Source organism: Syngnathoides biaculeatus, chromosome 15 (assembly GCF_019802595.1).
Source record: "Syngnathoides biaculeatus isolate LvHL_M chromosome 15, ASM1980259v1, whole genome shotgun sequence".
Taxonomy (NCBI): domain Eukaryota; kingdom Metazoa; phylum Chordata; class Actinopteri; order Syngnathiformes; family Syngnathidae; genus Syngnathoides; species Syngnathoides biaculeatus.
This window is the reverse complement of record NC_084654.1, coordinates 7,912,544-7,928,499: the sequence shown is the minus strand read 5'-3', so window position 1 is coordinate 7,928,499 and position 15,956 is coordinate 7,912,544.

Here is a 15,956-nt window from a genome sequence, read left to right as displayed (position 1 = left end):
TTTTCTCTGATGGCAAAATGTAATTATCAAATTATATGAAGTGCAAATAGGTTTTACTGGCAACACATACATTGATTTAGTTTTTAAATATAAGTTGTATCAAATACAGATTTTGCAGCAAAACGTTTCTCCATATTATACTCTCTCCAGATAAACCATACTAAATGGATTACAGTGGAACATTCAAAGTAGGTCATACAATTTGGAATTGATCAAAGTGTTCATAAGAATACTTTTGAAAGTAAATTTGTTGCTAAAAGCATCTATCCAACCATTTTCTGAACCGCTTATCCTCACTTGGGTCACGGGATTGCTGGAGCCAATCCCAGCTGTCATCGGGCAGGAGGCGGGGTACACCCTGAACTGGTTGCCTCCCAATCGCAGGTAGGTCAAACCATCATACGTAATATCTGAGTCATCACTCCCAAAAGTACCAAAGTACCTTATACATTGATATTTATACAATTGCGACAAGATAGTGATGTTATCAATAAAATGAAGTTGACAAAGTCCTCACTGAAGGCCCCAGTACCAAATGCGACACACCTTCCTTCCGGGAAGAAACCTTTTAAATTTGAAAGCCCAAACTTCTTTTGTTAACTGTTTAAATATGAATCCAATGCAGTGGCCAGTTGGAGTAAAACTGTAAATGAGCCATTAATTCAATAGTTAATGAGTCAGAACACCCACAGGTGAGTAAGAAGTACATAAGTACGTAAATATCAACCAAAAATCCATCCATCCATTTTCTGAGCCGCTTACCGTAACGAGGGATGTGGGAGTGCTGGAGCCAATCCCAGTGGCCAGGAGGCAGGGTTCACCCTGAACTGATTTCCAGCCAATCCCAAAGCACATGGAAACACGCATTCAAACTCACAATCACACCCAATGACGTAGAATAAAAACTTGACCACGCACTCAGCATCCTTTACAGTCAGTGGGTTGTTTTCACTGACGTCACATTTTTTGCAGAATTACCCACACACCACTGCGCTCCACAATTTGATCTCTCTAGCTAACGCGTACCCAGTGTCGAAGTTTACGGAATACTCTGGGTTACTGTTTGTAGTTTGTGTTTCACGGGCGTCCCGTGACTTAAGCAGACAAGAGAGGACTTGCTAACCATCAGAGAGTCTTCTTCTGACTTTTCTTCTGACTTTTTTTGACTCTTGCCAATTCGCTGAAGCTTTTTCCAGAGTTATTTGTCGCCATGCTCTTCAAAGCCTTGCGATCCGGTACACAAGTCCGGCTGCATAATCGGGGACATCATCTAACATTTCCGAGGAAAGACTTTGGACGTTCTGCGGCTCTGTGCTTCACGGAGACTTGGCTTTGTGGACGATTGCCGGACATTGCTATCCTGCTGCCCGGTCTCAACCTCCATCGTGCTAATGTGTCACCGAGCTAAGCTAACAATCTTAATCGATACTCTTTTCAGAAGGCCAACATTACAGTTAAGATCCTTTTTTTTGTAAGTCACTTGAAAGATTTGAGAATTTTGTGAAATACTGGATTGCTTTTTTTTTGTCTTTGTGCCATTGTCATCAAATTTTAAACAAATAATAAACATTTTGCTGTGCTTGTGGTGAACTAATATACAGGTTTTACTTTTTGAAAAAAAATGGAGTAAATCGAGTTTGCCTCAATATTAAAAAAATAATATCGCCTTTCATTTTCCGTGTTAGCATACAGGTAAGTGCTCCTCCTTCGTGATTTATGTCACATAGAGTAAAAGATCAAGGGCACAATACTGCGCCTTTGTTACACAGTCCCATGATGTGTGTATGCCAGGTAGCCAAATCGTCAGTCTGGGCTTGATGTGCTGTCGGTCATGTCTTCAATAATGTCGCCCACCTTGCCTCTGTATGAGTAACTGAGTTTAGGGATCGAAAATGGCCGCCGTTCGAGGCAGCCCAATGGGTGATGTCACGTCAAAACAACCCTTAGGCTCTGACTTCCGGTCAGTGTAAAAAGCATGGTAAACATACATACATTGTTATGGAAAATGATGCAATAAATCTAAATACTTGGGATGTTTTGGATCCTTTGACATGAATATAATCTAAACATTTGCAGCATGCCCAGGAAGGTATAAGAAAAATCTAAACATACATATGTAATAATATGTAATAGGAGGTACAGACCTAATAATATTCCCGAGGCCAAACATGTCAACTGCCACGGCCAACTCTCGTCTTAGTGTAGTAGGCATTTCAATTGATATATTCCACAAATTGCAAGGAATTTTTCAGACACCTTTTGTACAAGAGGATGAACAATCTCAGAAATGTTATCTATAAATTCCACACACATGTACACACTGTTAACCATTCCTGCTCCGGTCGCCTGATCGTGGTCGGGAGACACAGGGAAGATGTCTTCTCCTGGGCTGAGTTTGTCCTCCTTGGGGTTAACTCCCATCTCGTGTCGCACCTCCTAATCTCAATGGAAGGAGTAATAATAAAATGGAGCATAGATTCGCTGTTATAGTCGGTTTATTGGCTCTTACCAAACAACACGCATGCGCAGTCCGTCTCACCTACACATCAATAAACACGCCTAGCCCACCGAGCCCACCGTCACAACACCCGCAACAACACATATTCAGTTGATACCCTTTAATAAAGATTATTCTCTATGAACTTGAAATGTAACCTTAACTGTACAATTCCACTCATTTATACACATGTTGAGATACTTTTGTAACGTCATTTATATTCAACAGTATACAACCTGCAACACATAATAATTGTGATAAACTGTGATTCTGAAATATATATCACTGACTGTGGTATACAAGAATTGTGATCAGGCTGTGATATATGCCTGTGATACTGAAATATCAGTGATTGTCATACAAAATAATTGTGATGAAGCTGTGGTATACGCCTGTGATACTGAAATATATTATCAGTGATAGAAGCTTCTTATACACCTAGATCTAATACTCCAAAGACATTAATCTCCACTGTAATTATATATTTTCCACATTCATAATTATAATAATTAATTATGAAGGTTAAACTGAAACACACATACCGGTGAATAGTTACTTCTTTGTGACCGCCTCCACGTTGGCCTTTTGACAGCCAACAGCACAACAACAATTAACCATATTGACACCAAAAAAGCCAAACCTACCATATTCTTATTAAGTGTGATGATATTATGTTTCACAGTGTACAATGTAAGGATGTCAAAGGATATCAACTTTTACATGAAATAGTACCCAAAGCAATGTTTTGCCCTGACTGGAAGTTGAACCCGAATTACCACGTAAAAGGGGTCTGTGCGCAGTCTCGTTTTTATTCTACATCATTGATCGCACCTAGGGATGAATTTAGAGTGTCCAATGAATGCATGTTCTTTGGGAGTGCCTGGAGAAAACTCATGCAGGAATGGGGAGAACATGCAAATTCCACACAGGCGGAGCTGGGATTTGCACCACGGTCTTCAAAATTGTAAGGCCAAAGCTCTACATCTGCACCACCGTGTCGCCCAACCAAAACGCTACAAAAAAAAAAAAAAAAAAATTGAAAATGTAAGGCAGTTTTGAGTTCATAGTTGTTTTCAAGCTTCCTTCCACTGTCCAAAATCATACTCAGTTTATGATTGACAGGTGATCAGTCCTTCATTCTTGGCTTAAGTCATCTGGGATAGCCCACAGCTTCCACGCTTCCTGAATGAATAAATACATCAATAACTAACAGGTTGTTTTCCTTTGACAGTTTGTTAAAAACTGGAATATAAAATGTGCCCCAACCCAGGAATAAAGTGCAACATATTTTTTTCAGATAAAAACAAGGCATTGCAGGAAATGGACACTTCTGAGACACTGACAGCTGTTTTTGCATTTAGATTGAATGCTTTTGGCAAAAATGATAAACATGGTAAAAGGTTACTAATGCAGAAATCTCGCAGGTTAAGGCATCAATAGAGATGGATGAAATGTTTCAAAAATGGAACGTGTTACCACCTTGCTGGGCTTGTGCTGCAGTTTTGTTTGTCTTGCAGAATGAATCTCGGTGAACACATAAAAAAATATAAAAATAGGTGTGATACTTGTCCAGTAATTCATGAAGTACTCTGCAAGAGCGCTGTCTTTCTGATAACTATTGGACCTCATCTTTGGAAGTAGGCCATTCGCGCTCACATGCACACTTACAGGTAATATAGTCTTCAATACACCAATTATGCACATTTTTGGAATGTGGGAGGAAACCAGAGTATCAGTAGAAAACCCACGCAGGCATGAGCAAAAGATGCAAACTCCACAAAGAAAAGCCAGATTTGAACCCATATTCTCAGACGGATGTGCTAACCAGTCCCCCCACTAACTACCTTTGACATTCATTTGCTAAAAGAAACTATCGAACAGATATTAATAATATTAATTTTAAGACTTCAGCAGGCAATGTTTGTCATTCCAGAAACACAATCAGGAGCCTGAACACGTGACTCTTTAAAAAGCAGAATTTGCAGACATTATTTCTTCTTTTTAAGCTGTTCACTTTTTCCTCCTTGTTGGATGAACTTGAAACAAATTTTCTGTTTAAGACTAGGCAAATTCAATCATTATTCACTGTGCTCAGGGAGAGGAAGGCGGCAGAAGAGGAACTGGAGACCCACATTAAAGTTATGAACGATCTCCATGTGGTTGCGATCAGTATGCAAGTATCACACCACATTCTCACCGCATTTCCTTGAATAAATAACCAAACATGTTGGGCTTAAGATTCCTCCGAGATTCTCATAAATATTTGACGCAATGGTATTTTAAAATGCAGATAGGCGGTGACCTTTGCTATTGACATTGTGTTGAGGGCCAAGGTCTGCAGTGATTTACTTGACTGACTGCTGCCTTATGATGCTAGCTTATGAAGCTGTAAGGTTTACTGCTGTATCTGCAGCACCTCACACATCTTCAGGAAATCAACAGGTTGACAATGCAAGGTCAAACACTTGCGTGTACGCTTGACATCTGCAATAATAAATGCAACAATCACAAGCAATACCAATGCTTGCTCGTTAATAGCTTCAAATGAAGCGCTTGGTATTCTGTCTGCCCACTGGCTTTAACCTCATGCAGCCAACTATGGCAGATAACACAGCACTTTTTTTTCTACATCTTGATCAACCTCTGACCTAGCTGTTTTAATATTCATCAAAACCAACTTCTTCAGAAGTACTCATTGGATATGAGGCATCGAATTGAATGATTGACTTTTGCAAAGAGACCTGCAGGAATATGACCTTGTTCTCCCGGTGCCTGTGTGGGTTTTCTCCAGCCACTCCAGTTCATCTCCCACATCACTAAAACATCCATTGTTTGTTAATTGAGGACTCAACAGTAAATTGCCTATAGGTGTGAATGTGAGTACAAATGGTTGTTTGCTTCTATTGCCCTGCAATAGACCATTTTCACGTGACGTCATGAGTCACATGACTTTTGTTTACCACGCCCACTGGACGGCAAAACTACAGTACAACCCACGTGTTTGAGTGATCTTTTTGTGAATATTGGTTTGCTTATAAGCGTCTTACGGCCTTATCATCATGGTATTTCATTGTGTGGCTTATGGTTATAAGAACAGACAGAAAAAGCTGTCTGACACTTCAGGCATTGTTTACCTTTTGCTGGGCATTCGGCTAATTTACTGTGGTATCTGCCACACTTTTCACATATCTTTACGGAGGTCTTTGGGCTGTCAGTATGCCTGCTAGCACCCACAGTGAATGTTTGCTTTCCAGGTTTGCAGTGGCTAACGTGAACCTCATGGCTGTCCATAGCCTTTACCTGCACTTTTGCGAATTCGTGGGATTGGGCTATGCCGATTGCTTTTTTCAAGCGTGAGCCTTGGCTGAGTAAATTTTTGCTCACACTCGGTGAGTTGTTAGCGAAAACTATGCGGTCTCTGACCAGCTCATCACTGTTAGTATAATTACAGTCTTTAAGCAACAGCTTGAGTTCTGTCACAAAGTGCTCAAATGACACGGAGTTACCTTGCGCCTTCTCATGAAACTTATATCTAGCAAATATGGAGTTTGCTTTTGGAGTGAGGTAATCAGAGAATTTTTCGCAATATGTTTTTAGCAACTCAACCTCGACAGGAACGCACACGGGTGGATCCTTCCATCCTTGGAACTCCTCTGAGACAAGATGGCTCTGATTCCCGAGTCTGATGCGTCTACCTCCACCACGAACTGGTGATCTGGGTCCGGAACAATGAGCATGGGTGCAGCGGTGAAACTCGCCTTAAGCTTGTCGAAGGCCACCTGGCAGGTCCTGGACCACTCGAAGACGTTGTGTGGAGAGGTGAGAGCATGCAGAGGGGTGGCCACGGAGCTGAAGTTCCGTAAGAACTTCCTGTAGAAATTTGCGAAGCCTATGAACCTCTGCACGTCCTTCCTGCTGGCGGGGGTGGGCCACCAAAGCACCGCGTCGACCTTCCCGGGATCCATACGTATCTCTCCAAGATGAATCCCAGGAAGGACACGGACGCTCGGTGGAACTCGCATTTTTCTATTTTTACAAACAGCTGGTGCTACAACAGACGCCGTTGCACCTCTCTGACCTGTTGGATGTGGGAGGTCAGGTCTGATGAAAAGATTAGGATGTCGTCGAGATACACAAATACGTTCTTGTTCAGAAACTCCCTAAGTACGTCATTAATGAAGTTTTGAAAGATGGCCGGGGCATTTGTCAGTCCAAAAGGCATCACAAGATACTCGTAATGTCCCATGGGGGTGTTAAATGCCGTCTTGCATTTGTCTCCTTCCCGGATCCACACCAGATGGTAAGCGCTGCGCAAGTCCAGCTTGGTGAAGATCCGGGCTCCCTGAAGGAGTTCGAATGCCGTAGCAATCAGAGGCAAGGGATACCTGTTCTTGACTGTGATGTCGTTCAGTCCTCGGTAGTCGATGCAGGGTCGTAGCGTGGTGTCCTTCTTTTTGACGAAGAAAAACCCTGCACCGGCTGCTGAGGACGAGGGGCGAATGAGTCCGGCTGCCAGCGACTCCTCGATGTAGTCCCTCATGGCCTGGTGCTCTGGTCCTGTTAATGAAAACAGTTTCCCTCTGTGGGGTTAGGTGCCTGGAAGGAGTTCAATCGCGCAGTCGTATGGCCGATGCAGCGGCGGAGATTTTGCTTTAGATTCAGAGAAAACCTCCTTCAAATCATGGTAGCAGGAGGACACCGCAGCTAGTTCCGAAGCGGTACTCAGTTCCGCGATTTGAATCCTTCCGTCAACCCGGGAGGTGAAGCACTGCTTGTGGCAATCCTCATCTCAGGCCTTTATCTGACCCGTGACCCAATCAATGTGTGGATTATGTTCTTTGAGCCACTGGCTCCCCAAGATTATGTCACTGCTGCGTGAGTTAAAAACGTTAAAGCTAATGCGCTCCATGTGAGGGTCTGGAAAGACCATACGCAGGGTTTGTGTGTGGTGTGTTACCCGGCAGAGGAACTTGCCGTTGGCGGCGTAGGCATTACGAAGCTGCTGCGTGGGGAAGGTCGCCGCACCCAATACTTCGACCACACAGAGATTAATCAGGTTAGCGTCAGACCCAGAGTCAATGAACGTGGTCGCTGTGCATGAGTGAGAGTCTGTCGCCAGGCTGAGTTGAAGAAGCGACCCCCCTGACTCTCCGACGGTATACCACACACTCACCGGAGTGGAGATCCTGAGGTTGGAGCGCTTCGGTTGAACCGGGCAGTAGGCGATTAAGTGTCCAAGACGACCGCAGTAGAAACAGCGCCCCTCCCGTAGACAGCGCAGACGCTCCTCTGCTGGCCTGTCGAGACCCACCACCTGCATGAGTTCAGCCGTGAAGGGTAGCATGGACAGTTTTCGAGAAGAACGAGGAAGTGACGTAGAGGACAGAGGCGCCCCCTAGTGGATTTGTTTATTTCCATTCATTTTTATTCCGGGAAGGTAGCTCGTTGTTCTTCGTGTTAGCCAAAATGCCAGCTCATTGCATTGCTGGACATTGCTTGAACAGTCGGGAGAATGGATTTAGCCTTCATAAGTTTCCAATGGACCCGGTTCATTGTGAGAGAACTTTGTGGGTTCCAAATAACACCTAGGCAATAATGCGCCTCGACTCAACGGTCTTCAACAAGTACAGCGGCGACTTTGAACATACCCCTAAAAGCAGCATAGCTCGACTACACCTCCTCCTCATATGGCACCACCTGCCCAGAAAATCAACCACACCGGCTGAGGCCCCGCGCTTGGCGGTCACTGTTTCTGCAAAGGCTGCGGGTCGACGCGATGGCTCATCTCCGCCGCGGAAGTGGTTTGGACGGGGATGAGGTTTGGCCGTGATCGCATATTATCTGAATATGGCTCGGAACAATAGTGTAATATTGCCCCGAGGGCTGAAAACAATCGTGTAATTTTACCCTGTAACTTCACTCGGTTGTGTGGTGTTCTCCTTTTCGAAAAGAGCTTCCGTGTCAGACAGGGCACGTTTGTCTCCCATAGTTAGGGTGCACCGCGTATTTTCATTTGCGAATGTCCGGGTGACGGAGGACGCAGCCAATATGGCTAGCACTTGGATATCGTAGAATGACACTTCTGCAACTTCGCTCACATTTAGTTTTTCGTATAGATAGACATTGAAGTGAATAATCTTATATGTATTTTTCATTACAATATCTATTTTACAATGTTCATAGGGATGACACCAGGGCTTTAATGTTGCATGTTTTTGGGATATGGGAGGAAACCGGAGTGCCCGGAGAAAACCCACACAGGCACGGGGAGAACATGCAAACTCCACACAGGCAGGGCCGGAATCGAACCCGGGTCCTCAGAACTGTGAGGCCAACGCTTCACCAGGTGCTGCCACTTTACAACCAGTGTGTTTAAAGTCCAACTGACACCAAAAGCATGATTTTTAGTATGTTTTTAATTTTTTTAAAAAAAGGGCAGCCGGAATGGACACATTTTTTTCGCCACACAACATGATTTTGACGTATATGGCTTTTTGTAACTCCCGATATGAAAATTCTGTCGAATGGTTTGTTTTGGAGAAAAGCAGGAAGTGCCGTTATATGGCGGGTTCGTGTGTTTATACCAGTTTTACTTGCAGGAAGGTAACTCTTTGTTCCTTCGTGTTAGCCAGGATGATGGATTTACTCTTCACACTTTTCCAAAACACCCGGTTCATTGTGAAAAATGGATTGCACAGCTGAAAAGGACGAGAGCTTTGTGGGTTCCAAATGACAGGTAGGTGTATATAGAGCAATTAAAAAAAATAATAGTTTGGGGATGACGACGTAACTCTTTCAGCGAGTGACGACAATGCTTGTGGTCAGGCCGCGGCGGCTCATTGTGGCGCCGCCGGGGTTTGCTCATCGCGCCGCTTGGCTGAGCTGCTTTACAGTGTTGTCGTCGCTCGCAGCTGACTATGCCACATACTGTCATACATACCGTCGGGGAGTCTATTGTTAGTTAGAAGTGAGCCGCATATCATCTAAATATGGCTTGAAACGATATGGTAATATTGCCCCGGTCACTTCACTCAATTGTGAAATGTTCTCTTCTTCCAAAAGAGCTTATGTGTCAGAAGGCATGTCAGAAAAATCCGAAAATCTCTGCTGTTCATCTCCCATAGCAGGTGGCACAGCATCTTCTCAATGGCGACTGTCCCAGTGTGACAGCTGTAAATGAAGTAGCAGGGAATATGGCTAACACTTGGATGTCGAGTGAGAGTTCCGCAACTTTGCGCATGAATGACACGCTCTCCGCTCATATTTATTTTTTCGTGTAGACATTGAAGTGAATAATATTACATGTAATTTTCATCACAATCACTATTTTACAACGTATATAGGGATGTCAGTGGGACTTTAAGTGTACTTTGGTGGACAAGTTGCACAACATTTGCAGATGTTGGAACCCAGTGTGAAGATAAGGTGCACCACATTGTAAGGCGCCATGTGAAACGTGGTGCCTTGTCTATTTAGAAGAGAATTTAAGACATTTACAATTTTGAAAATTCGGTAAATTAGAATTATTAAATCTGCGAATGGTGAACCGCGAACGGGCAAGGGCACACTGTACATGCTTGACACATTGTCAACCTACACATAATCATCATACTGTTAAAAGCATTCCAATTAACCAATTAAGAGGTGATGAATACTTCACTGCCTGTGCACAAATGTCTGATAGCTATACTGTATATGAAAGTGTCTGGTCTCTTTTGGGCTACTGCCCACATCACATCACAGCAAGTTTCTTCCGATTGATAGGTTCGGGTCCAGACATGAGTCATGTTCATGAAACTAGAGTTACTTGTCGCTCCTACTAATACAACCATATGGAGCCATGTGGATTCTCGACTAATTTTTATCAAATAAATCTGATCCGTTTCATTTGTGGCTTGCTCCTCCAATAGTACTATTGATGCTTTGAATTTCATCTTTCTTTATTTAAAATATTGTTTCCTTACACCAGCTAATGTCCCATTACAAGCCATTAGACAAAGAGGCTTCTTCTTCCTCCGAACTGAGACACATATGACAAATGAGCAAACCTTTGTAATCCTCAGCTCTAATGTCAATGAAGTTTCCACAGGACTGAAAACAATACCCATCAATTGTACCATGTTTGTGAGCTCCATTTTGTTTTGTTTATGTGACACACATTGATACAATTAGTAATCTAGAGAGGTGTCACTGTCTTGCAACTGTAGTTTGTGCAGAAATAAAGCATGCTGAGGTCGAGGGAAACAACACTGAATAATTAATCATTACTAAAAGAAGTGCCCATTGATGTGCATTATTTTGTGATATTTAGTATCTCCAATTTTAAATTGGTAAAGGAATACAAGAAGGTGGAAGAATAAACTTTTCACAGCTTTTCTTAGTTTTCTCCTCAAAACATTATTTTCACTGTTCAATTCTGGCAATTCTGGGGACTGGCACAACTTTCTGTGCCGCCCAGTCGTGTGACGTGGACAGGAAACCACTGTCCTTGCTCCCCAGTTGTGATGTGGACAGGGTCTGATGGCAGCTGGACAACACGCAAGGCAGGAACAGGGGCTTTGAGCTGCAGTAGGACAGGAACATCGGCCATGAGCTGCCATGGCGCAGGAACAGGGGCCTTGAATTGCTGCGTCTTGGCAACAGGAGCCATGAGCTGTCAAGGAGCAGGGACTGCATCATTTTCATCATGCCACCATGGATGCTTTCAAATAATAGAAAAAGAAATTTGTGCAGGAGGTAGAAGCAGTGAACTAGAGTAAACGAGTGGTACAGAGAAGGTGAAATTAATTGGCATGGAATGAAGCGGTCTGAGGGCAGGTTCCGAAGGAAATACTAATTATATTCATACATTTGGTTCAAGGAGGCTCAGCTGGAAAGCGTTGGCCTCAGAGTTCTGAGGTTCTGGGTTGAATCCCGGACCTGCCTGTGTGGATTTTGCATGTTCTCCCCATGCCTTCGTGGGTTTTCTCCAGGCACTCTGGTTTCTTCCCACATCTCAGAAATTTACAACATTAATTGGACATTCTAAATTGCCACTAGGTGTGATTGTGAGTGCTCCTGTTTGTCTTGATGTGCCCTGTGATTGGCTGGCAACCAGTTCAAGATGTACCCTGCATCCTGCCCATTGACAGCTGGGATAGGCTCCAGCACTCCTGCATCCCTCATGAGGATAAGCGGCTAAGAAAATTGATGGATGGATGGATGGTTGAAGGTGTGGAATGAGGTCATGTCAAGATGGACTTGGAATGAAGACATGACGGGGCTGAGGTAGAATGGGTTCTAGAATGATGTGATGAGGAAAGTGAACCTTCACTTGGTTTTCTCCATTGGCCACCATATGGAGGTAAAGAATACATGACCAAATGGGTACCCAAAGAAACGTCAGAAGCTGTGGACATATGGGGATTGAAAAAGGGAAAAATGTGCAAACAATGACTAGGATGAGGAAAAACAAGTACAGGTACTGTGTGAGGGATAGAACCGGAGAAATAGAAATCTGAGTCAGAAAGGAGTTGAACTAAATCCGGGTAGTGCAAGTAACATGGTAGGGCAGAGTGAACGGGTGGGCACAAATATTTTTGCGTTACTAAAAAACTGAAAACTACAAAAGAAAGTTAAAACTGTAAAGGTACAACAGACATCTATGCTTTGTATGGCTGAGCTTGCACTCCGTCTTGCTCTCCCCCACCATCACCGCTCCTGTACAGTCCTAAACCAGGACCTAGAGCTCTTAACAGGTGAACAGTAGAAAAGTCCATTTGCAGGTTCTTTTAATTTTTCGTTGTGTGAGTGTGCACGCTGAGCAAAGCACATGCGGACTGCAGAGAGCCCAAGCTTGAGGCTACTGCAAGATCTTTTTTTCATATTAAGGCTTGAATTAAGCAGTCTGGTAAGGCAATTAACAATATTAGCATTTTACGCCTCATAAAACACATCAAAAAACAAAACTGTGAATCGCAGATGTTGAACCATGGAGATTATCCTGAAAAAAATTGGCACAATGTACATTCATCACCGAAGCTTGTGTGTACGTGAGAAGTACGATGCGGAGGACAAATATCTACTGGAACCGGAAGATAGTCTGCCGAACTGACAAGAAAAGTACAAGGAAAAGAAGACCAAAAAATAGGGAAAATTTGGAAGCATTCCAGCCATAATATGAATGTCTTGGTTGCTTCCTACTTTAAGTAAAGCATTTACATTATCATTTGTATTTATATTGTTTAAGGTGAATGTAATACGTTTAATTTGATTTATTTTCAGCATGGGGGTAGATCTGTTGATGTTGTCAATCCTCGTCAATTGTGGGTTTTGGAAGCCCCTTTGAGACTCTTTTGTGATGAAAGGCTTTACAAATAAATCGGACTACGATGCAATGAAATGAAAGAAGATCGGGGGTCTCAGTCTCACTTGGACATCTTGCTGTTCAGCATATTGATTGAATGGGGTGAATTCAAATGTCAGTTTTGAAGTGCATGGAAGCATTTTGTCAAATCACCTGGGGAGTCGACTGCAGGGTATGTATGATGTACCCTGGGGTGTCATACTCATTTTGTCACAGGCCACATTGTAGTTACAGTTTCCCTCAGAGGACCGTTATGACAGTGAAACCATAAAAATTCGCCTTACACATGATATTTGATATGATATGATGATCGTGATATGAGCTAGTTTTGGAATCAGAAATCAAAGGTAATGGGTTTTTCAACTACAGTTACTTGGTAACACAAAAATGCTTCCAATATCTCAACATTATCATTTATGATGGTACAAACTGAAATTTGGTCCAGATTTGAATATAAATCATAAAAAGTTGATACACATGATTTACCTTCCCGAGCCACATAAAATCATGCGGTGGGCCGTATATGGCCCGCTGGCCTTGAGTTTGACACCTGTGATGTGACCTATCCTTGTCTGAAACGCAGTCATATCTGAAGCCATTGTTGAGAGCTGTTTTCACCAATGAACAAGACAATGACTGAATGGAGAGCATCTCTTGGTGAACTATCTCTGGAACCTTTCATGGGAAATTAAAAAAAAAGGATGGGCCGACCTCTTGCTAAATTTGACAGCAGAGAGGATGTCAAGATCTTTTTCTTCAAAACGGCCTCATAATAAAAGGGTTGATTAAAATAGTACAGCCTGTAGTAACAGATCTTGATCTGTGACATTCCCTCCTGTTTTATTTTTCTTTTACTCTTTTAATTTGGTGGGGTATGAATATCTGCATGTGTATTGGATTTCCTGCTCAACTGAACCATGTGGAGGGATTTTCTTTTGCATGTTTTTTTTAATCTCCATTACAGATTTAGTTGTAGTTGTTCAGATGTTTGAATTGCTTGTTTTCGCTGGCATTTCATGTGTCAGTAAATAATAAAAACATATTAGTGTTTTATTTTGTTTTACATGGAATAAACTGTGCTCCTCAGAATATGAAGCTTGCTCCTCAAATCAAATGTTGATTAGCAAAAGTACTCCTCAAAGAAAATTCCAAGTTATTTTCACCCTTGGCTGTTAGCAAAGGTCGAAGCCAACAGTAACCCGTTGTGGTTTGCAAGTAAATCTTGAAAGAAGCAACGCCTCACTCCCTCTGTCTGGACACTACAATATCTATACTGTATTTCTATTTCCACATTTTATTGTCAGCAGAGCCGTTTATGAATAAGGAGGAGCTGAGCACAGGAGAGGATAAGCAGTTCAGCAGCTGCACCAAGCATGGCAGCACTAAGTGGATTTAAAGAGTAATTACATAAGTATTGCAATCAAGGCTGTTCTTGACAACAGTTTCACTAAATCATCTAGATTTGTTTTTAGAGTTTTGGGTGGCATCATTGTGCTGCCACACTGAAAGACTGAAAAAAACAATTGTGTTTTCTTTATTTGTGTTGCACAAAACGAACACACTGAATGGAATCACTTTGTGAACTTTAATTCAAGATGCTCAAATTACAACACTGTCGTAAATAGCAGTTTTTTGCTACCGTGTAAAGACTTTATCACATTTGTAGAATATGTAAAATATACCCGTCAAGCCTGATAAACAATAAAATCATAAATAAAAAGAAATGGTACAACCCAAAAAATGCTTAGGAAAAACATGTGCACGGCCAATTACAACAAATACAGTATAAAGTTAAAGTTAAAATAAAGTTCTTTGTACAACTAATTTTTGAAGAAACATGACATTTCAGAATCCCCCACTTGGAAGTTTGAAACAATGTTGAAAAATTCAAACATTGTGTCACATCAGGACCACATGGGGATTCTCTGGGACAGCCATTGTCATGGATCGCACTTAGTTAAACAATTGAGTTATCTGAAAATCATGTTGCTCTTGGTGATTCGGCCTGCAGTTGCACAGCCACAGAAATCCACGCCGTGAAGAACCCATTCCACAAAATCAAAGAAGCTTTTATGATAATGTAAATGCACAAGAGGTTCAAAAATGTGCTATTATTTAGTTCCCTTTATGGAGCACTCAAAGAACATATTCACTACATACAATTGCTGAGGTGTACATGGTTCCTAAAGGCACACCAAGTATTAATATCACTTATTGTTCATTTTTGAATAGTTAGAGTTAAAGTATCACACTTCAATGGAGTGTACTTTTTAAATAATACCATATTCTTTCTGAGTTTTTTTTTTAAGGCAGACTGAATGGCTGCTTGATTTTTCCAATTGTGGCAAATGGTGCTATAATTCATTGGGTAAGAGGAGTCCCTTAATACTTTTGTCCACATTGTATATAGATCCTGCACGATTATGAAGTGTTGCATCACTTAAAGTAAGGGTGAAATTGTTCCATCAGACTTCAGCTGGAAAATATTAGCATTTTTGTCAGTGCCTGACAAATTACTTGTTTTCAGTTGCATCCATTGAAAAATATAACTGTGCTAAGATATGACAAATAGCTAAACTGTCCACCATACATCACATATATCTACCATTCTATGAATTTTTATAAGCTTGGGCTTCCACCAGTACATCCATCACACTTCAAACATTTCAGCAGATAGCACAGCAACATTTTAAAGCTGTTTTTCACAGTTTAGTGCATCAAGTAGCATCCAGTCAATGTTGTGCTCCAGGTAACTTAAAATGGGCTTCCTTATATATTGTAATTCTGAAATCAATTCAGTCTGAAAGATATCGAAAAAGTTGAGGTGTCATGAAAAAAAATAATTAAAGATGACAGTTTTTTAGGATTAGAATTCATTTGGGTTGTCATTTGGGAAGCACATCTGGCTCAAAGTTCTGTAGACTCGGGCTCAAATCTGAAACTCAAAGTTTGCATGTTTTTCTTCCGGTGCTCCAACATCCTCCTACATCCCCAAACCATGCATGGTACTTGGTAATTAATTAGAAAAGCTAATAATAGTAATCAAAAACTTCAAATTGCCTGTATGTCTGAATGTGGGTGTGAATTGTTGCTTGTTATGATTGGCTGGTGACC